The 23,718-nt window shown below is 40.3% G+C and overlaps 1 protein-coding gene across 4 annotated transcripts in view; it reads right to left on the reverse strand.

Annotated features, from left to right (window-relative positions):
• ACVR1 (activin A receptor type 1) overlaps nucleotides 1-23,718 on the reverse strand; it is a 120,600-nt gene that overhangs the window by 69,221 nt on the left and 27,661 nt on the right. For 2 of the 4 annotated variants that reach the window (XM_058549010.1, XM_058549013.1), the window contains exon 2: nucleotides 1,764-1,948. The exons of 1 other annotated variant lie outside the window; for it this stretch is intronic. The gene's annotated coding sequence lies outside the window, so the exon portion shown is untranslated. Of the gene's footprint in view, nucleotides 1-1,646; nucleotides 1,949-23,718 lie in introns of all 4 variants that reach the window. One more of the 4 variants, XM_058549011.1, reaches the window with a different exon arrangement.

Consider the following 23,718-nt stretch of genomic DNA (forward strand, 5'->3'; position numbering starts at 1 on the left):
GCTCCAAGGATGGTAGCCAGAACTAACAACTCTGCTAATATATTAACATAGCCTAGTGCCAAAGAAGTTCCTTCCAGGCATCCAAAAGATGAAAATTTGACATAACTGACACCTCGGCAACAGCCCAAAGCTGTGCATCATCTGCCTTGGAAAATAAAAACTCACATCCTTAATGACTAAAAGTCCAATGTCAACAGTCATGGCTTTTGTTTTTTCCCTAATGGGAAAGGTCTCCCCCCATATCCCCCTCTAAATTATAGGCTAACCCCTCACTTGAGGACTGGTTATTATTATGTTACAGCCATATAAGGAACACCAAGCAGTCATTACTTAGGCTAAGATTCTGCTGAAAAGGAAAAATTCTGCTTAAAAGGAAAAATGCCCACAACATATCAAGTGGAAGGAAAAAGCAAGCTGTAAAACAAAATGTGGAGTCCTGTTCCATCGATTTTTAAACATAACTAATATGCATATTTTGTTTGCACACGAAAATTTGTACACGAAAAAATGTGTGTTCCAAATTACGAGCTACAGGTGAGAGAAGGAAGGGAGGAAATTTTACCTTTATATACGTCTGTACTTTATACTGTTTTGTACGATCAATAATCAAAAATAAACTTCTATATAAAGAATAAAGGTTTTTAATTATTAGGCTTTCCTTAAAAAAGAAAGCACCTGACAGCTACTAGAGACCTTCCCCAAAAGTGTTGACCCTAAGGAGGCTGCAGAGACCAACCATGGCAAGCCTTAATCCTGAGTCACTTGCCTCTGTCTCTACATACAAGTTCAAACCATATCCAAGCAATTCCAACATTTAACTCAGAGAGACACACCTACCAACATTGAGCACTTCAGGTCTCCCCTCATGAAAGCATCTTACAGACTGTGTTCTAAAGTAGTTATCTGTATTGCTCCCATTGCTTAATACAACCTTAATAACATTTCATCCTGACAGCAAGACTTTTTTACATAGATTTCAAAGTACTCTATACGAAGCATATTATGCAAATATAGTTCTGGAAAAGGTAAAAGTATGGAGATAATAAAAAGATCAGTGGTTGCCAGGGGGTAATAGGGGGAGGGATGAATAGGCAGAGCACACAGGATTTTTAGGGCAGTGAAACTACTACACATATAATGGTGGATACAATGTCATTAGACATTTGTCCCAACCCATAGAATGTACAATACCAACAGCAAACCCTATGTAAACTATGGGCTTTGGGAGACAATGATGTGTCAGTGTAGGTTTATCTACTGTAATAAACGTACCACTGTGGTGGGGGATATTGATAGTGGGAGAGGTCGTCCGTGTGTAGGGACAGGGGGTACGTGAGAACTCTCTGTACTCTCGGCTCAATTTTCCTATGAACTTACACTGCTCTAAAACATAGTTTATTTAAAAGGGGAAAAAAAAAAAGTAGTGGCCTGTAAGGTGAAAAGAATGGCAGAAGCATTTTATATGTAGGGAAATGTTGGTAGTATTTGAACAACTTGGCCAAAGTTAAAGAATAACCAAGCAGCTCCACCAAAAGAAGTCTACCTTCAAGGCCATGCAAGAACTAAGAACTATTAGGCTGGGTCCTAACTTTCTTATATTGGATTCATATAAACCAATAAAATGGTCATTGTGGCTAAGAATTTACCGTGTAGATTTGATCTCTGCCAAAGAACATTAAAAGGGGTGATTTGTCGCAATGGCTGTACTGCCGTCTCTGGCAACGCTGCTCTGAGAGCTCCTGGGGAAAAGCTGACTCAGCTACCTTAGAGCTGGCTCCCGGTCATATCTTCCCGAAGTCCTTCAGCACTGTGCCCTTGTCCAGAGCTCCGCTCGCTCCTTCACCCGGAGACTTGGGGAGTGGGAGAGACGCTCCTGGAGTCTCCTGGAATAATGAGAAGTTCTCCAGTAGCTCTGGATCTGGCAATGACGCTCACAAGCGGATCAGGGCTGCAGAGGAGGAGAAGAAAGAAAACCAGCTAAGCAGAAGAAAATTCTAGAGTTGTGAATGTGCTGGCTAAAGGAAGTGCACACTTAACAAACCTTTCAACTGGGACCACAAAACTAAGGCCGATTTACAATTGAAACGAGTATGGGAAGGGTTGAAAAACACTGACAGGCAGTATGTTGAGGTCATAGATCCATACTGGTCTTTCAATATTTTTTTAAATGACCAAAACCCAGTAAGATCTGCAGTTGGTAAATTTGAAAATCAAGTGCCTTGAAAGCCCATATACCATGTACTCTAGCCCCTACAAAAATAAACAAACAAAAACAATGGCTTTGCATAATTACATGTACTTGGTTAAAAAAAAAAGTTCAAGCAGTGCGTAAGTATAGAATGAAAGTCTCTCTCCAGACTCCTGCTGCTTCTAGAGACACCCGGTGTACCAGAGTAACTAGTTTCTTATGTATCCACCCAGATATAATCTGGTTTTGGTCCATTTTCAACCACCATTCTCAGCTGTAGACAGATCTAGTTCAAAGGCTCATGAAACAATGGTGGGGACAGAGCACGCAGCGGAAGGGAAGGGGGCTCTGGATAACTAACAAAAAACAAAAAGCCATCCAAGCTCCCTTTTCCTTTAGGAAGACTTTAAAAACATCAACATTTGCCAAAGGAAGAGGAAATTTTTATTAAAACCGAACTTTCCCATTCAAATAGTTAAGTAACACAAAACATTGAAGCACTTACTCCTTTTGGAAAACAGCACCTTTTTTTTTTAACCTCAAGGAACATTTTGCCAAGAAAACATTCATGTAAATAAATTCAAGCAGAAAACAAACCCAAAATACAGCATTCCTAAATAATTATTTGGAAGGAAAATCACATCAACCTTGAAATTCAAGGGAAATGCTTTACAAATAATAGCAAACCTTTCTTCACTTGGTTTAAATTGAGGCTCACAATCAATTTGAAAAGAAAATCTAGACATGTAAAAGGCACACAAAAAATAAGACACAAAAATATCCCCACAGAAAGGTCAACCAGAAATTTGACATTTTCAGCAATCATTTAGCTACGTTAGAGAGTAAAACTCCATTTCTAGAGTGAATATCCTTAAAACAAACTCATCAGCTAAGTAGCATCCACAAACCTTGAGTTTCAGGACAAACTGTTGAAATCCTGGTATTTTCCGAGATGCTGGGGCCAGAGAAACTTGGCGGATTCACACTGAAGTGGCTTTCCCGTCTGCCAAAAACTAACTGCATTTCAGGAGGGGGCTAGTGCTAAACTGCCCTGCCTAAGGCCAACCATGTCTTTAAGTTATAGGTACGCTTTAGGGGGACGCTTTAGACAAGCAAGAAATTAAGGAAATATCGGTGTATCTTTTTCTGACTCTTTTTAAAAATCAGAGATTGACTTTTTTTTTTTTTTTTAAATTACAAAGGTGTTTCTATTTCCCTTCCAACTTCCCAGCCCTGTCACCATCATGGCATGGAATTCCTTCAAGACCATGCTCAGGTTCTCCTGCCTCTGTTCAGCCTTCTCTAATGATACTTATATTTTCCAGATCTTTGCATTCTAATTCCTCTGGTATTTATTTTCTATATGACTCAACCTGGCACTTAATCCTCTGCTTTGAACTGGGTTTGGCTCAAAAACAATTTAAAATTAGGCGAGGATCACATATTATTCTTCTGCTATATCCTTTCTTCAGGGTACCTAGCGTATAGTTGGTGCTCAAGAGTAATTGGATGACAATTTCCAATATTTATATTATAATTATTATATGTTACATTATATATCATATATTTAATATATAATATTTCTATTGGATCAAGACTTCAAATTAACCATAATTTAACATTTGTTTTAAAATTCATCAGGCTCAAGTAAGCCATGGATTGAAGTCAAAACTGGTGTACTACAGGGAAGAACAGGTTGGTAAAATGGGAGCTAGAGTGGAGAGCAAATTCCGGATACTTAATTCTTCAAATGTTCTACTCAGGACTCTTTTCCCCACAAATACTCTTCATGCCAATAAGCAAGCTTGGTACATCCTGAAAGGTAGTGGACAGTAGTTGTGTTCAAAACCTCAAGAGTGATTAAAAAAATAAAAACAAAACAAAAAAAGAGATATATGCACCAATTAAAATCAGTGCTATAAAATAAATATCTATACAGCAAATTCCAGCAATTTGTCACAAAACTTTCACTGAGCTGAGTTTTTTCCAAAACCTCAGCCAACTCATTTGTTTGGCTATGGAGGTTTAATTATTGGCAGCTAATCGTGCCATGTGAAAATCTGACCCATAAAGGTTAGAGGCACATTCCTGTGAAGTGGTGGGGGGTGAGTGTGAGAAAGGGAAAAAAGAGAAATCCAAAAAAATGTTCTAACTCCAATTGCAGGCTTAACATAGTAGCACATTTTTCTTTAATCCAATTGAAAAGAACATGCATAAGTTCTTCAAAGTCATTGTAATATGATGGGACCTGAGTAACAAGTAAGCGTAAAAGATACTTAAAAATCAAACAAGTGCTTGGCAATCTACAAAGCAGCTAAGCAACAACAACAACAAAAAAATCAGGGCAACTTTTCTCAACTTTTTCATTATAACTGTATCCTTGGCTTCTAGAAATTGTGGCTTCCAAATACTGCAATTCCTTGCCCTTTCAAGACATCATCCTTTGTATGGTGACGAATGTTAATTAGACTTATTGTGGTGAACATTTTGCAATATATACAGAAATATCGAATCATTATGTTGTGTACCTGAAGCTAATATAATGTTTTATGTCAATTATACTTCAATTAAAAGAGAAGACATCATCCCATACTTTTCCTGTCCATCCACCCAGCCCCATAACCCAAATAAACCATGGTGTATCTTGCTGTAGAATTAGTGTTAACTGAAATTACTTTAAGAAGCAGCACATGGTACCAAGAACATGGACTCAGAAAAGAGACAAACCCAGTTTTCCAATCTACTAAATGTGATCTTACACAAATCATTTAACCTCTGTGAGTTTCAGTTACCTTTTCCATGAAACAGGGTAAATATCTCTCACCTTTGAGAGTTACTAATAAATGCCAGCTATCATTTAGTGAGCGCTTTGTTCTAGTACTGTGCTAACCATATACTTGCATTATCTGATTTAATCCTAACAACACAAAAATTGAGAGGAAGATATTATTATTCCCATTTGAAAGATAAGAAAACAATATTAGAGAGGTTAACTAAAACTGTCCAAAATCACACTTTTTTAATAAGTGGCAAAACCAAGAATCAATTCAAATTTTGCTTACTCCAAAATCTATGTTCTTAATTGTCAATAAGTTAAACTGCACCTTGACTTTTTATAAGAACTGAACTGGATGCTCATAGTAAATATTCTTACTTCCCTTTCCTGCTTTCTATCCCTTAAGAGTAATACAAGTGCTAAAGCAGCATGGTAGCAAAGCATAAAGCACACCAGTCCCAAACCAAAGCACAAATCATCTGCATGATACTCCAAACATCTTGTTCTGGCTCTAAAATCGTATTGCTACAACCAAGCATATAAATGTCAAGTGTCCTTGAAGAATAATCTACTCCAGATGCTTCAATACATGGGAAAGACAAGTATGATCTAGTAGCAATTCTGGAGAAAGGGGATATCAACCAGTTTCCAAGATTCCCAATCTCCCAGTGGAACTAAAATAGGTCACGTGTTCTAGACAACTGATAAACTCAGGGGACAGCATGAAGCAGAAAGAACAGGGAGACCCACACAAAGTTGAGAAAAGATCAATGCTGGCTGAGTGAGGAAGTATAGAGGAGCACGGAGATACAGCAAATCCTCTTCTCCAGGTGTTTCCACATTCTCAATAGATACTAATCTCTAGGGTCTGGGAACCAGAAATCAAAAGTTCCAGGAATTTCTCCAGAATTCTCCAAATTATAGTTACTCTTAAAGTACTTCCAAACATTCTTTGCTCATCATTATGGATATACTTTTAAAAACTTTTAAATAAATAAGAAGTAAACTTCACAGTATTTACAAATAATTATAGCCTATAAGAAATATTCAACTGCTGGAAAATGCCAGTGAACATTATTGGGTAGTATTCCAATCGAGGGCTAAATCCAGTGCACAGTCTGTTTTGGTAAATACAAGTTTTACTGGAACGCAGCCCCACTTGTTCATTTTACGTATAGTCTATGGCTGCTTTCACACTAAAACAGAAGAGCTGATAGTTGTGACAGAGTCCATATGGCTTGCAAAGCCTAAAATATTTACTATCTGGCCCTTTAGAGAAAAAGTTTGTTGACCTCTGCAATAACCTGTATTTGGAATTAAGAGGAAGGTTAACAGCACTACACAGAATCACATGTTGAAATTGTCATTTTAAAGATTTATTTTGCTTCAGAAACTATTTCTTGGAATACCACTCACAGGATTTGTATACAATATGCTATGCATATAAACTTATATTTATATTATTTGCAAGGATGACTCACCAGTAGCTGCAGACAGAGCTACAAACACACATTTATAATATAGCAACAGCTACAAGCAATCATGACCCATTCTCTCTCCGTGCTCCTAGCCTGTCCTGGCTCTGGGAAATGTCAATTTTATCCTTCAACTCTGCAAGTTAGCTTCCAACTTGACATCAGTGGATTGGATTCCTTCAGTCTACTAATGTCTCTATGTCAACTGTTTCATTCTCACAGGAGAATTCCAACACCTTTTCTCATTTACCTGATTTCTTAACTGATTTTTTGGGGGATTTCGAAGAACACAAATTTCCCAAGAAATCCTGGGAAGAAATATGCCATGGAAACACTATTCTCTCCAGGTGTATATTTAGACCCTTAATAGTGATCAAACTCACTAGACTTTTAAAGCATGGAAGAAAAGAGTTGGGGAGAGGAGGCAGGCATAAGGAAGAACTAAGTCTCCAGAATGTTTTAAGGAAAAGATTAAGGTCTGTCTCAAAGCCTAGAGAGAAGACCAGCCCAAGCAGAGACAGGATGAAGATGAGATTTCCTAATGCTTTGGCCCCAGGGTGGATTTAAGGCCCAAATATCAGAGCACCTTTCTCCTCTAGAATTTAAAGTATAATTTGGCTGAGATGAGAGGCATCCGCTGTGCAATGGACAGAAGTGAATGTAATTAAGTACCAAAATATATTTCTGAAGATAACCTGCTTATAATTTATAACCTCAACACCCTCATCTGAAGTGGTTTGGTGGCCCACCAAAATCCCATTTATCTGTCCAGCCAAAGACTCATTTATCTGTGCTAAAAATATAACATACAAGGATCAAAGATAAAACTCAAGGGAACAGAGGCAGTGGGATATAGTAGCATCAAGAGGGCTAGGCTTGAACCAAAGAGTCCTCAGTTGAATCCCAGCCCTGCCAATCACTAGACAAGTAATCTTGGGCCAACTGTCCGATCTGCATTCTCCCACTGGCAAAATGGGCATCAGGACTTCGTTGCAGAGTTGCCACATGGAAAGTACCCAGCATACAGGAGGTGCTAATAAATGGCAGCTATTATCATAAATTCAATTTTTAAGAAGCAGGTGTAAGAAGAGGAAATAGTAAGAAAGACCAAGAATCACAAGGGTTGAATTATTAGGTTGCATCATAAGAAACTGCCAAAAATTGACCATTCTGACTCATAAAAATAGCAATTTTTAAATAAATATTATAAAGGGCTCTGCAGGGAAGCCTGAAAGGAGAGAACGTGAAAGACTAATACCCCATACTCATTCCGCAACTGGTGGCAGCTTAGAAGAAATGCAGACACCAGATGGGAAGGCTACAGACTAAAATAGAATACACCTTAGTCAATTCCTCACCAGATAGAAGGTATGACTTCAGGGAGAAGATTCCACAAAAGAGAGGCAGACAGAAAGACAAAGAAATACAAATACCTCACTCCTAGGTAGCCCACATAATTCACTCATTCTCTCTCTTCCTTCTTCATTCCTGTCCTCTCCTTTTCTTTCTTTATTTCCTTCCCTACACAAGGCCCAATGGTATCTTTTGTTAACCAGTTTGGGAAGGAAATAGCATTTCTGGTCAGCTAGTGTTACCAGTTACACAACAGGCTTTTCGGTAGGCCTTGTAGAACAGTTGGTAGCTCGATAAAGAAATCCAACGGATCCGTCACATTTTTTCCCCCTATTTTTCTATCTTCCCTTCATACTCTAGGCGTTAATTTTTTTCAAATCATGTTAGTCTTCACCTAGTTAAGGGGTCTGTAGTTGATCCACGGAGTCATGTCAATTTCTGGATGAGATCTGAGTTTCAAGGAACCCCACTAGCCCAAACCTAAGTAGCTCTATTCGAGCAGCGTATCTAAATCTCAAAGAGGTTCTGAGGGAGGAATTAAAGTATGTGGAGTAGAAAGGCACAAAGAACAGGCAGAGGTATGAAAGGAGGAACTTGTCATTTCTTCCATCCTTCCAACCCACTACTCCGAAACAGAATCAGACTTCACTGGTAATTAGATCGCTATTCTCAGTCTGTTGGGTCCAGCTTTCACGTATGTAAATCCCATTCCTGCAGCACTTGAGCACTCTACATTACCATGAGGCATCGGGGTTTTATCTGCTCTCTCTCAGTAATGTGGTAATCCTGGATAATTACCCTCGCACATAATACTATGGAGGCTTTCATCAGCTGATGATCTCAAAGGGCTTTTACAAGAGTTCACAGGGATGCCGCCCACCTGGGCCAGAACCAGATGTTCTGGTTTTCTAATGGGGTGTCTGGCATTTTGTTTCTCCTAAGCTTTACTCCGGGGTTCTTGTGTCTATAATACCCTCATTAGACAGATACTAGCAAAGCTTCAATGGGGAGCTTCTTGAAAGTAGGGACTCGGTGTATCCAACCGCTGTATCTTCCAATAACTGGTCTAGCATCATGCCAGACTTATTTAAATATTTGTGAAATGAATGAAGCTTAAAATTACAGAAACACCAAACACATTAACAGTTTCAAGCTCGTAAACTTGGTAAAGAAAATTTCTCTATTACTAGATGGCTAAATTTCTAACCTAGACTTAAATTCAAAGCAGTGCAAAAAGTACCCACTACTCGTAGGTTAACACAAAAAACATAAAGAAACATACAAAGAATTATAGAAAAAGTACCATTTCATAAAAGCAGTCTTCACTTTAGAATGGCAATAAGTTTTCTTAGTACATTTATTAACTAAACAACTACACCAAATTAAGGTTAAGTTCTTCAAACTGTATGTACAGAAATTTCCAGAAACACTGAAGAGGCTACTACAAAAGAGAGGTACCAAAGTAAATAAACAGAGAATGAAAGCTTTTACAAACCATTCTTCTAATGCCCTCCTGCAAATATTTATGTCAGTTACCAACCTAAATAAAATTTTCACCAGATCACTCTCCCTAATTAAGGTTCAACGAGAATAAACTGAAAAAAGGCAATCAACATTCTTTTTGTAATTGTTTGGTTTAAGGTATTATTTGCCCACAGGCATATTTCCAAGGCCAGGTGGGAAACTGATTGCCCCCTGTGCAGAGACAACAAGGTAACCAACAAAGAAGACCCAGTACAGCCAAAAAAAAAAAAAAATTAGAAGTGGATAATATTTTGTATGGCTGTGTTTTCTTGCTGTTATTATGCGTGTGTGTGTGTGTACTACATATCCATAATTATGTCAGACAAGCTATACATTTTATAAGAAGTAGTTGCCAGTCCTGTAATGAGTTATCTGAAAAACTAACCTGCAAGTTTCTTGAAGAGAAAAATAGCCTCTTATTTACCTTTTGGTTTTATAATAATTGGGGTAGCATCCTTTCCATACTAAATAGTCAACAAATATTTGCTGACTGATGAAGAGCGAGATTAATTTAAATTAAGATTAAAGTCAAGAATCCAGGTGACTCTGGGTCTACCGGTGACTGAGCAGCCTTGAGCATTTGAGCTCTTCACACTCTACCATCTCAACAGGATTATTGCAGCGAGTCATCAAGGTGCGGTGCAGAAAACACTGAACTAGCTAGACACACCCCTGGAACGTAGCTGTGTGACACTGGAAAGTCACTCACCCTCTCTAGCGCCCATTTTTCCTAACTATAAATTGAGAGTGGTGGCCCAAGTTGCTAAGCTTCCCTCCAGCTCCAAGATTCTCTGTTCAGATATTTCTTTCAACAATTGCTAGCAGGATTCCTCAAGAATTATGCTAACAAGAAAGGCTACCGCTTTAATTAAAGGTGGTTTTCCAAACTACTCCTGTGCTGAGATGGCACCCAACCCACTCATTAAAAAAAAATAAAAATAACATTTTTCATTTGATTTAGCAATTTAATTCTGAACTCACAGAGGTTTGCTTTTAATTTAATTTGCTTACCAATAATTTGTTTGCCAACTGAAGGATAATTGAGTAAGAAAATGCACAAAAAGCAGCAGAACAACAGTGGGGGTCTATCAAGAACAGTCTACGAGAATACGCCCAGTTCCCAAAACAAGGAATCTAGATCAACAAAACTAAAGTCAGCATGGTCACCTCACCCATCACCTCAAACCTGCTTATCTTCATTTATGTTCTATCTCATGCAATGGAACCACCAATGAACCTTGATGACCAAGTTGGAAACTGAGGAGTTCAGCTTATAAATCCCACCACTGCCTTCAGCGCAGGCCTTACTCTCTCCCATCAGCAGCACTCCGGCTGCCTCCTCCACGATCTCCAGTAAGCACCTGCCAACACTGCAGTCAATCTCCATTGAGCTGCCTCTTCTCTGCTTAGCCAGCAGTGGCTCTCCTTAGCATGTGCCGATTCCTGACTTCCATAACCTGGCCTGAGGCCTCTCCAACCCCATCCAGTCATCACCCCAAAGGTACTCTGATGTTAATTGCACCTTACAGCTCCCTGAGGATGCCACAATCTTGTTTACCTCCTGCCTTGTCCGCCTGAAATGTCTTTTTCCATCTGGCAAATTCCTATGCTTCAGGATCAGCTCAAGAATCACCTCCTGATGGAAGCCTCCCCTGAAGCCCCCGTGCCCACACCATGTCTGAAATACATGCACCCTCATCTGTTCTTCTCAAACTTAATTATCACAGCACCTAGAAAGTGCATTTCAATTTTTTTACTTCACTGCCTAGTGAGTCGGTGGATTCCTCAAAGATAAGCAGCATTTTTTCATCTCTGAAACATCAGAGATAGTCTTATAAACAACTGGTCCTTAATAAATATTGATGGATGAATGGGTGAACACTGATAATGGATTCAAAGCATAAGAGGAACTGTTCAAGGGAAATATGAACAATAAATTTGAAAAATAATTATGCTAATGGAAAAAAGAAGGGAGGCCTACCAGAATTCACTTTTAGTGTTGTCATGGCTTTTAATTCAAAGCAAAAAAACTCTCCCAAATCCTAAATTATAGAGACTGAGACCTAAAGTGTTTATTTCATACAAAAAGACGTGTAAACTAAACGTATACACTAAACCATAGCTTCCAACTGACTTACGTATGGAAAACAAGGAAGTATTCCCTACTGCAACACTTTAGAACATAATCTTTTTCTAAGTTATATATACACAGAAAAGTAACTTGAGAACAACACTCAAATACCATGCTAACACTGTAATATTACTGGAAACTAAGATGTTGTCAGTAAAATATAAGAAGGGAGATGCTTCATCTCATAAGAACAATGTTAATTTTTTTCCCAGAAAATTATTCCCGAGATGGTCACTTGGAGCCAGGCCCCCATACAATTCCTTTGGCGAGGCTCTCACTCCCTGGCCTCCTTCCAGATATCTTCAGTCAATGTGCTGGGGGCCAGAGTGGGAAAAAGATGAGTTCTTCTTACCATAACAATGCTGTCTTCTTAATGGTTCTTCCCCCCCAACCCCCACTCATTTTCCCAACCCCAACATTTTCACACCACATAGTGGGAAGAAAAGAGCAAATACATAAATTGCTATATAATGTATTCAACTTAATTTAATGAACATAAAGAAGGTAACAGAAGAGGCAATGGCCAAAGTTGAATGATAAGAAGAAAGAAGATCCAAGGAATAAACTTGCCTGTTGTTAGCACTCACTGGCTGGGATCACTTTAAGCTTACACATGAAATTGCTTAATGCATGAGTCATTTCAAATCATAACTGTATTGATTCATTTAATGTGTTCAAGCAAACCTGCAATACAGATGACCTAGAATTCTTGTGATGCAGATGATTATCCAATCAAAATAATGGGGGTGACAAACATATTTTAGAAAAATCAAACACATAAATATGAAAAATTTTTTAAATTTTTAAATCCTGTTGTTTTCTTCTTATAAAGGGGCAGAAGAATGTGAGATTTTTTAGTTTACCAAATTTGAACAAGGGTTAAAAAAAAAAATGTGGAGAATGACTGTTCTGGAGGATTCTGTGACAGTTAACGAACACTGGTGCCCACTGCGGGGTTGGCCCAGGAACTCAGCTTCTATCCTCACTGAGATCACAGAATGATTGGAAGCCTGACCTTTGACTTCTACTTCAATGATCTTACCTTTAAAATCAGTCTTACATGCTGATAGTTTCTTTTTGGGATGATGAAAATGTTCTAACAGATAGTGGTGACAGTTGTACAACTGTGTGAATTTATTAAAAGCCACGGAATTGTACGCCATAAAAGCTTGAATGTTTTGGTACATGAACTAACTTAATACAACTATTATTTTAAAAATCAGTCTGAAAACTCTTACATCTTTTTCTGTATGACTTAGACCTTGAATGTATGCCGTACCTGTTAACTACATGGACATACTCTGTCTCGGAAGTCATTTTTGTGGAAAAGAGCTGAAGCCTTGGAATCACACAGTTTGGGAACTGAACCTAGGTCTTCCCAGGCTCTGGGATCTTGAGCATGTTACTCTCTGAGCCCCAGTCCCCAGCAATAAAACAGGAGACACCACACACCCATCAGATGAGGAGACTGAGAATCTGCAAATCTCCACAACGTTCAGACCAAGGGTAAATGGCAGAAAATTAAAATGGAACAGGCTCTACGAAAGGACGTCAGGTGTCGGGAGAAAATAAAAGGGAAGATGCAAAAGAAGGAAGGATGTGCCAAGTGAAAAGTCAGGAGCAAAGCCAGCCTACCTAGAATCAGGGTACACTACACTCCTCTGGAATCCCCTTTTTGGTTCCAATGATGTTTTGGGGTGGAGACGATGTGCAGTGGGAGGGTAGGAATGGGCCTGCTCCCAGAAGCATGTGCTATTATCAAGACTACATCATCTATGATACTTAAATCCTGCATTCCTTACTTAAGTAATTTTATATGAGTAACCACAAAGGAAAGACATTTTCTATACTTTTAATCTCCTCAAGTGTCATTAAACATTCAGTCCACTAATGGAATTATAACCTCTTGATTTGGGTTGCTATTAATTAGAACACATAGTTTTGCACTAGGGTTCATTTTTTTATACATTAATTCTATATAATAAAACATGCCTGAAGTTGACTGTGTTAACAGGCTTTTCATCTCAAGCCTCAAGATTCCACACCTGTGATTAATTTACATCAGCACAAGTTGAAACATCAGCTTTTAGATCATTTGTGATATTGCAACTCTTAAGATGCAACTTATCTGACAATTAAGACAAAAAATCTATATTTATCATCAATAACCCAAATTCCCAACTGGGCCAGAATTTCCAATGTGAAATTCACTCTTCATAGTGTTTTAATAACATCATTCTCATTCAAAACAGGCTGTTTGTCCAAGCAACAATGAAAAGGGAAAAAAAAACCTTTAAAAAATATATATAATGTGTGTATATATGTACATGTGTATGTACATCTATATATACACACACACAAACATATATATATATAAACATATAAACTTTATGTCACACATTTCTACCCTTGAAAAGCAATTCAAGAAGAGCGAAAAAGACTAGCAAGTTGCCAGCCCTGTCCTCCCCAAGGTAGAGGCTGCACTACAACCAGCTAAACTCCCTCACTCAAAGCTCCTCAAGAGATCAATGGGTTAACAAACTAGTCTTCCTGGGCTGCATATTAAAGCACCTGAAGATTGCTCTCTTGGAGCTGGAGAGTGAGCTGAATATCACTCAGACGGGGTTCTTTCAACAAGAAGACAGAACCATGAATGTCCAACACGAGTATAAAAAGTAAACAGAAACATTGGCAGTTCCCTATGTTTACCATTCACACTGTCAACAATTCTGAGAAAAAGTCCACTGAGTTTCAGGTCACCAAACCCTCGTCCATTTCATAAACATTTGTCACCCTGATTTTGCTTTTTTAGTTTTTAAATCCCAAGGGGAAATGATAGCGTTCTATAAGTTTTAGAATGGTTTATTTTCTAAAATTGGCAGGAACGCAAAGGCTAGCTTCTGTTACTTCTAATTTTGAATGCATTAAGTACTGGAGGAGGGGACTCTCAGATAATAACTTTTTTTTAAAACATTTTAGTTGTTTCATGAGTAGCATTTTTGTTGGTTCTACCAGCATTGCTGTGCAGTCAGGTTTATTTTAAGACAACACACTCTAGCATAAATTCAACTGGGTCTCCTAGAACTTATATCCAAATTTAGACTGGTTTTAACACAGTCTAAATTTGAGGTGAGGTGTCCTTCCATCCTCTTTCACTTTGGACATATGAAGAATGGGTCAGATACATGTCTAGAAGCTTTAAACATAATTTTGTATGAACTTTCCTAGTGCACGCGCGCGCACACACACACACACACACACAAATATGCTTAACTTCTACTTCAGAGTCATACTCAACTCCTAATGCCTTTGGCAAAGACAAGATCCAATATATAAGGTTATTTAGGAAAAAAAGGCAAATAAATATGCATATTCCACGACAGTAGGGGCATGCCAGGGTTGAGAAAAGCTTCCATAACTTCCATACGTGAATACGTTCTCTCTCTACAGGGAGATGAGTGATTCCCAACTATGGGGTTTATTGTACATCAAACAGCAAGAATGGTAAGTAAACTAAGTATTTCACACACACATTTACTGCCATTTCTCAAATACAGTATGAATTCATGGAGATATATACATATACACATATGTAACACATATTATATGAATATATATATATTCAATCCATATATACTAAAAATGCAACTACAACCCTTTAGTGAAGGCCCTGTTTTTTTTAGGAAATTACCAGCACTCTAGGTGCCACCTCACCCCAGGTGTCCTCAGTCACTATCCTCTTCCTCCCCTTTCACCCCTCACTGTGGTGAAAACCCAGAACTGAGGCCAGACCGCCTGAGTTAGAATTCAGGCTCTGCCATTTGCTATCTTGAGGGCCTCAGGAGGGTAACAATGTACCTCATGTCTTTCATTTCCAAAATTAAGATAAAAAAGTTGTACCTGCCTCACGGAGCACTTAAAAGGATTAAATGAGTGGATATATGTAAAGCACTCAGAACAGAACCTGATATATATGTACCATCAAAGGGCCAGCCTTTATTATTATTGATGTTCTTGTTATGATTAGAATCTTAATCTTGACTTTTGTGAAACTCATTTCCTTCCTTTTCTTAATAGTTTTTACCTTTTAATAACTAAAAATTACAGTTACTTTGACTTGTCTTTGAATTCCCTTCTTTTCTCACTCTGGAAGACATAACAGAATGCATAGGAGAGGGTGGTGCTGAATTGGCTCTAAAGTATGTCAAAACATCTTTACCTCAGTAAGGATGAATAAAGTACTTGCAATTCTCACAATGAACTGCATGCAATCTAGTTCTGCCCTGTGGCAGGACTGAAAACCAACAGTAAAACCAAGGATCCCTCAACCAGTAGAGTTACTGATAGACTAAAGGGAAACCCTCACATTGATCACAAGTCTGCAGATTCCATCCCCCAAGGGTTATCTAGTGAGAAGAAAACTGAAAGCAAGTCACCACCAGCCAAAGAGCCAACGCTACCTTTAATTTAATATATGGCACTATTCTTTATCAATATGGATGCATATACAGACACCTGTCAAGAACACTATGGAGGGGCCGGCCCGGTGGCGCAAGCGGTTAAGTGCGCGCGCTCCGCTGCGGCGGCCCGGGGTTCGCTGGTTCGGATCCCGGGCGCGCACCGACGCACTGCTTGGTAAGCCATGCTGTGGCGGCGTCCCATATAAAGTGGAGGAAGATAGGCACCGATGTTAGCCCAGGGCCATCTTCCTCAGCAAAAAAGGAGGAGGATTGGCGGATGTTAGCTCAGGGCTGATCTCCTCACAAAAAAAAAAAAAAAAAAAAAAAAAGAACACTATGGAGCCATTTATTGTATAATATCTACATGAAAACTAAAGTGTCACATCTGAAACTCACTCAAGTCCTTCCAATGTATGAAATTAACACAGTGATGCCCTGACATTTAGAAAAAGACAAGCTGCACAATAGTGTAAGCATGACATGTTAAAGGTCACTCAATACCTAATATTAATCACTGAGGAATCGTATTTCCTCAGAACAGTCTCTCCAGTTTGCCATCTATATAAAAACTATACCAGGAAAGGCCACATACTTTTTAAAAAATGCCTCACATACAGGCTTTATCTAAAAGAACATGGACCTGACTTTGCCACCTTCAGTCACAGGAGAAGAAACCAGGCCTGACATACTCTGACCACTGGCCACTGGGTACGGCCTCAGAGGGAGAGGTCTGCAGCCAAGAATCATAAAACCATTCACAACCCACATGTAATTTCCAAACGGGAAACACAGAGTGCACCTAAAATCATGGAGGGCAGTCAAAGCCCTCCATTTCAGGAGGGCAACATGGACAAGCCTCACTCCCAGCCAAGCCATCACCAGATATTTTTCTCAAGATTCACTTCCCCCAAGGTGCCAGGACACGCATCCTTGCTCTCCCTTGCCCTGGCTTTGCCCACCAGGAAGTGAAGGTCACCCTCTGACAGCAGGACTTTGTCCTCTTCAGCTCTGATTCCCAGGCCCTGGCATGGTGCCTGACCCAGGGCATGCATTCAGGGAGTGTGTGAAAAATAAATGACTGTCTCTTTCTCCACGGAGCCTTCCAGGATTTAAAAGCAGTGTGTGCCTCTACCCCCCACCGCCAGCATCCTGACGGATCTAGATAAAGAATACCTCACCTCCTTTTCTGGATGTCCACTGCAATTATGTGCAATAAATACCACACAGTGGTTCATATAATTTGTTTCATTCCAGCTGCACCAAGAATAAGAGAAACAGACTCTGCAGCCTTGAGGAAGTTAATTCCTCAAGTCTTATATTTCTTTAACCTGTAAAACGAGGCTACCGATACCAACGTCCTAATATATGTAAAGTCTATGGCACAGGACTTGGCACAAAAGTAAACACTCAAATATCTGTTCCCACCCCCTCATATACCATAAATTAAAAAGTCAAAGTTACTTGGATTTCAAACTCACAGGAAACAGAGACAGAACTTGGTCACTGGATCACCTCTCTTTTGAATTTTCAGAGCTGCTTTTCTCTGCCACTCAAATAGCACTTCTTTCTTTCCCTTCTCTGGAGACCTCAGGGCTTCCCTGGGCTTGAGACAGCAGTTCCCAAAGTCAGCTCTCCTGCACGCCGCCTTGCCTGGCCCAGGGTCCGAGCAGAGGGCTTTCTGAGAATGGGCTTAGAAAGTAGACATAGGGCCGGTTCCGTGGCTTGGCGGTTAAGTGCGCGCGCTCCGCTACTGGCGGCCCAGGTTCGGATCCCGGGGGCACACCAAAGCACCACTTCTCCGGCCATGCTGAGGCCACATCCCACATACAGCAACTAGAAGGATATGCAACTATGACATACAACTATCTACTGGGGCTTTGGGGGAAAAAAGGAGGAAGATTGGCAATAAATGTTAGCTCAGAGCCGGTCTTCCTCAGCAAAAAGAGGAGGATTAGCATGGATGTTAGCTCAGGGCTGATCCTCCTCACAAAAAAAAAAGAAAGACATAGAATGAATGTGACTAAACCAAGCCTTTGCCACTCTCCAAAATGAGACACACTGAAAAAAAAAAACACTTTTTTTTTTTGCTACTAATGTTGAACATGGAACTTCAAAGACATTTAGGGGGAAACTACAGCGTGACATCTGTGACAAGTGACTATTCTTCTGGTTCTTAAGTAAAACTATCAAACTTTAAGAATTGTAACCCTTGAATATATTTTATATAAACTGACAATTTCTGTTGTCACAAACTCAAACTAACCCAGACAAACAGGCTTGAAAACTACCAGCCAACTTCATTCTGTGAGTAACCACTAAGTTTTAATCAGATGTGGTTCAATTTCTGGAACAGCGAGCATTAAGAAGGGCTCATCAAGGAAAATGGGCAAAAGTAGGAGGAGAAGGAGGAGGAGGAGGAGGAAGGGAACAAAAGAACCGCCCTCCAAGCCAGTCATTTAAGGCAGACTCTTGCCTGAATACTTCTGCCCCTCTTTGCAGCTGTTGTCTCCTGCAGTTGGCACGAAGCGCTGCCAGTCTAGGACCGGCTTCCAGTGAGGACAGCATTGTTTTATTGGCTACTTAGGCAGTGCACACACCATTAATGGAGTTTTTATCTCTCCATTTTCCTGTCAGTACAGAACCAGCCAGTCTGACTCTGTTATTATCATTAAGAAAGCTTTTTTTTTCCCTCCCCACACACACTCTTTAATCCAAACAACATCTGGGAACTTCAGCCTCTATCATATAAAAAGGAAACAGATTTAGAGGGAAGGGGGTGGGTGGGATACAGTTCCAGCCACACTTAACAACAACCAGATTCCAACAGCCAAACTTATCTTGAGCCACCCAATATCTCTGAAATGCTGTTCTCTTCAAAAAGGCAAGGTACTTCCCACCGCATTGCTTTAAATCTCCTCTAGGCCCTTGCTACATGAAAAAAATCCCATTCCAATACGTAGCCTTAAAAAAAAGTGTTATTACTGCTTTCCTAGCGGGAAGTTCAGTTGTGAAAGAAAAGTCAAGAATTATATTTAGAGGATGATTTTTTAAAAGAATGCATTTTTTTCAAAAACGAAAAAAAAAAAGACCCCTTATGAGACTCAGTACATCTCTAATGTACAAAATAATAGGGAAAAATTGGCGCCAGTGAACCCAGAAAATACATCCTCCCGTTAACAGACAGCTGTCTCCTCTGTAGTTTAAGAGTAGTTTTGCTTAGATCATGCTCCGTGAGTCATGGAATCAATACAGGAAAATGCACAGAGCCAGCCACACCGCAGATTCACACAGCAGAGCAGGTTCAAGCCACAACACACCTCCGTCCCTTTCCCGTCCAACACATACATCAGGGGAAAATGCACAGCCTCTTTCTACTTCGTGCTTGAACATGCCTCAGGGGGTCCTCAATGTTGGTCCTTTCAGCATTGCTTCTGTATAAATAGAAACTAAAAGTTACAGACCTCAAGTATGCAGATGTCAAGCAATCTCTCATGTGCCTCATCCCTACTCCTGAGTTCTCTAAAATGCACCAATAACAACTATACTTAGATTAGAAGGGATTTACTTCCTCAGAAATGCTCAACACCAAGCAGAAGACATAGTCAGAACTGAACATTTAGGGAAAGCCAAAATTTGAGTGTCAGCAAAGGTTAATAGGTTATTTTTAATTTATCTTTTTGTCCCATTCAGCAAAAAAGGGGAAAAATCACTGTCTAAGCCGCAGGCTCCTGCTCACTGGAAGCTTTGCCTTAGAGCCCCTTGCAGTCTGTTGTTAATGACAGTCTCAGTAACCTGATCCTCTCACAGTGGGAGACTTGAGTAAGCACTGGCCTCTCTCTAGTCTCGCCTTTCCATTGTCCCACCCTGCAGGGCCAGCTGTTTCTGACAGCCAAATTGCTGCGTGCTAAGCAATGAATGCTGTCAGGGAAGGAATTTTCATTTCTATAATGCATAGGCCTCCGTGGACAAATTACACAGCTTATGGTGCTGGCTGCAGGATGCTGCTCCAGGCTTGAAGCGCTGCCAAAATGCAGCCTTTCCTTCCCTCCAACCCTCAGCTGAGGAGACAGTCACCCAAAATGAATCTGAATGGTCAGAGAGAAACAGAACACGTGTTTTCTGGGACAAACAAAACATATGTCAAGAATAGCTGTCCAGCTACAATCTTTGATGTAATGGCATACAGTTAAAGCTAATTGAGCTAATGTCACACCATAGAGCCACCGAGATGGCATCCATTAAGATCCATCGTAATTTGATACCCTGCAGTGAGCATCCCGGAGCATCAGCAAAATCACTGGCCCTCTGCTTCTAGGGGAGGACAGACTTGCCTAGAAAACACACCAAGAACTTACTGTTTCCTGAAAACCAAGGTGGTGACCATCAAGCAACAATCCAGGAGGTCCAAGAACAATACTCTTGCATGGTAACCAAGGCCCCCAGTATGTGCTTTATAGAATCATTTTGTAGGAAGTTTGCCTTGCTAGCTTCTTTTCACACCACCCCCACTTCCAGCACCAACCCCTGATTCCGGGCTGGGGATACACGCCCTCCTATTCTGAGTGAATGCTGGAGTAGAGGGGCTAGACCAATCAGCACACTGCATTTGACCTCGGGGTGGGATGTGGCCTAGGCTGGTCCAATCAGAATGACTCTTGGGATTTTACAGGAACGGCTAGAAAAAAAAAGTTGGATTTTCTCATTATACTTAAACCTGGGAGAATATGCCACAGTCATTTTGCTACCACAAAGGGAGAGCCTGCTTGAGAATGGAGCCAACAAAGGAAGAAGAATTAGGGGAAAAATAACAGGGTTCCAGGAACACTGCTTGAGTCCTGGGTCAACCCAGATCTAAAACCTGTCCTACTCTGGACTCCCCAGTATGGCAGCCACTGGATTCTCATTTTACGAAGGCTAGTTTGGGTTTACTGTCACTTGCAAATGCAAACTACCAGATGAGCCATTGTTCCATCCTAAAAACACCCGCGGGTTAACATCAACACATGTTACACCTTACCATGTAAACAAGAAAAATGTTTTGCAATTTTGGTTGTTTCCTGTGAGAACTTACTCTTTCACTTTCCCCTTCTAGTCCTTATACCCTAATGTGAGCTAAAATATACAAAGCATCACTTGGTTTTGGTCCCTTCTTCAAGGCAAGTCTAAATACCTGACCTGATTTCAAGGAGAGATGAGGAAGCTAAATTCATGATCTGCATTTTCTTTTAGTGTTTTAAATCTTAACACGACCTGGCCCATGTGGTAAAGAGAAAGTGGACTCTGGTTGGCAAGTGGTCCATCAGCACCATATCAATGAAGCCAGCTCAGAGAAAGGCCAGGAAACTACTGCAGCCCTGACCAGAGGGGGGAGGGGGACACCTGGTCTTCCACTGGCGGGTCAGGTCAGCCAGAGCCCAAGCACCTGCAGGCCGTGAGGCGCCAAGGCCATCACGCGCCACATCCTGCAGCCGTCCGCTTTATCATTAACTACTGTCTGGCCAACAAGGGCAGGGTTCTGTTCAAGAACACCGGGAACTTGAAGGCAGGAGGCATATCCAGAACCAGGGTGGGCTCACAGCCACTCACTACGACTATAAATATCCTCCTGCCTGCCGGCCTGACAGCAACCACAATTCCTGCTCCCTTGTTGGTAACAGAACTGCAAGCCTTTTCCCCCAAGAAATTCAGCACAACCAACCAGGTATGGCAAAAATTAGGAAATATGCATACAAGCTTACTCAATGCCCTGGGCAAGCCTTGCTTCTCACTCTCCTCTTGTCCATACTTGGCTTCTGAGCCCCAGAGATCAAAAAGAAGAGACTTGAAAGAGGGAAACTCTGAGGAGTAAGATCTCAGTTTGGTGCTTAGAAAACACTGTAGAACATACAGACTCAAAACTGTGATACAGGGAAGAGAGGGGGAAGGGAATAAGATTAGGTTACTCTCAACCCCTCTGCATCATGACAATCATTAGGAATTCCAAACCCTTATATTCATTCTTCTATCAGAGGATGGAAGGAAGTGGGATGGGTGTGGGGGAGAACCTGCCCTGCCTCTTCACTTGTGGAGAGCAGAAAGAAGCACACGAAGGCCACTAAAATTGCTTAGTAGGAAAATCATGTAAATAAATAAATGACCACATTTACCTGGCTGCCTCTCAGGGACAATCAAATGGACCAAAATTCTCAGGACTGACTTAGGCTCAATGGTTGAAGATCCACGCAATCCCCTGAAGCCAGAGATCACCCCAGTACTTAGGAGTCATTCTAGGGAAACAGCCCTGGTTACAGTCACTGTTGAAAAACAGAAACTACAACTATCCAAATACTGAAAAAGACCCTGGATAAGGTCTTTTATACCATTTCATCTCCAGTACCTGGCACAGCACTGGCAAAGAGCTGGTATCCCAACATGTAACTGTCCCCAGCATGGATGGATCTCTCTTCCACCAACTTCTTGACCCTTAGGAAAGGCTAAGCCAGAAATAAACCACACAGAGTACAGAGGGTATTCTGCACCCTACCCAGTTCACTGCCTTTCCTCTTTGTAGTCATTCATGCGCTTAACCAGTATGTCCTGGGCATGGACAATGAGTCAGGCACTGTTTTAGGCTCTGGAGGTATAATAGCAAAGGTGACCAGGTTCCTACCATCATGCAGTTTACACTCAGGCAGAAAACACCACATGCAAGTTCCTTCATGCATCTAACCATAAGTCTCCTGCTATAAGACCCCAAATCTCAGAAGATTCCCTCCACTGTAAGAACAATGTACATCAGGAATTCTTCAACTCCTGAACCAATTAACTCTCGCAAAAGTCTTCAACATCCAGTCACAACACTGATATTCAATGTCAGATGATGACCCAGTTTACTCAGTTTCTAGCAATTTGTGCCCTTTTTCTTTCCCCTGAAATGATCTGATACACAGAGGGGCTTAGGGAAAGTAATTTTAGCCCAAAATATTGGTTCTGCAAGGGGACTGTTCTAAGGCTCATCTACTATGATTTTTTCCTTCATTTGAAAACCAGTAACGCAGTGTATAAATTCAGGGTTTCCTAGTACAAAGAACAACGTAGTTAATCACATTTCTATTATAAAAGCCAAGTGATACAGAATAAACCTCTCAGACTTTAACAGTCACAAAATTATTCCTAAAAATATGACTTTAACACTAATTAAACCATATTCTAAATTTGATCCTCCCACTGAGTTTGGAGGTAGAGGCCTTGAACCAATGAGAAGTATAGCTTTATAGAGCTAGCATGATAAATGCTTCATCTCAGTAATATAGTCAATAAGTGTGTTTTTATTCATGTCATTTTTCTATCTTTCTACAGACTAACCAAATAAATACCATAAAGCCGCACTGTAATGACTGACGTATTCAACACTGCATTACACAACACACTAATGGTCTGTTCACTAAATCCTGCAAGTTAGCATCTTAATATGGTTGACTTGGAAACATTTCTTAATATTGCTAGTGCCCCAGTTTTCCCTGCAAAATAAATAATAATAGCAGCTACAACTTTTTGAACACTTCGCAGGTACCAGATACTGCTAGAGATTTGCAGGCATATTACCACACTTAATCCTCCCAACATGAATAACAATACAATGGAATTATTATCTTCATTTTGGAGATGATAAAATGGAAGCTCAGCGAGGTTAAGTAACTTCCCTAATGTCACAAAGCTAGAACGGCAGAATGAAATTCACACTTGCCAGGCACCATTATCTATTCTTTCCCATTACGATATAGTCTCTGCATTCCTTTCCAGCCATGATATCATGGGAGAGGATTAACATG

Source organism: Diceros bicornis, chromosome 10 (assembly GCF_020826845.1).
Source record: "Diceros bicornis minor isolate mBicDic1 chromosome 10, mDicBic1.mat.cur, whole genome shotgun sequence".
Taxonomy (NCBI): domain Eukaryota; kingdom Metazoa; phylum Chordata; class Mammalia; order Perissodactyla; family Rhinocerotidae; genus Diceros; species Diceros bicornis.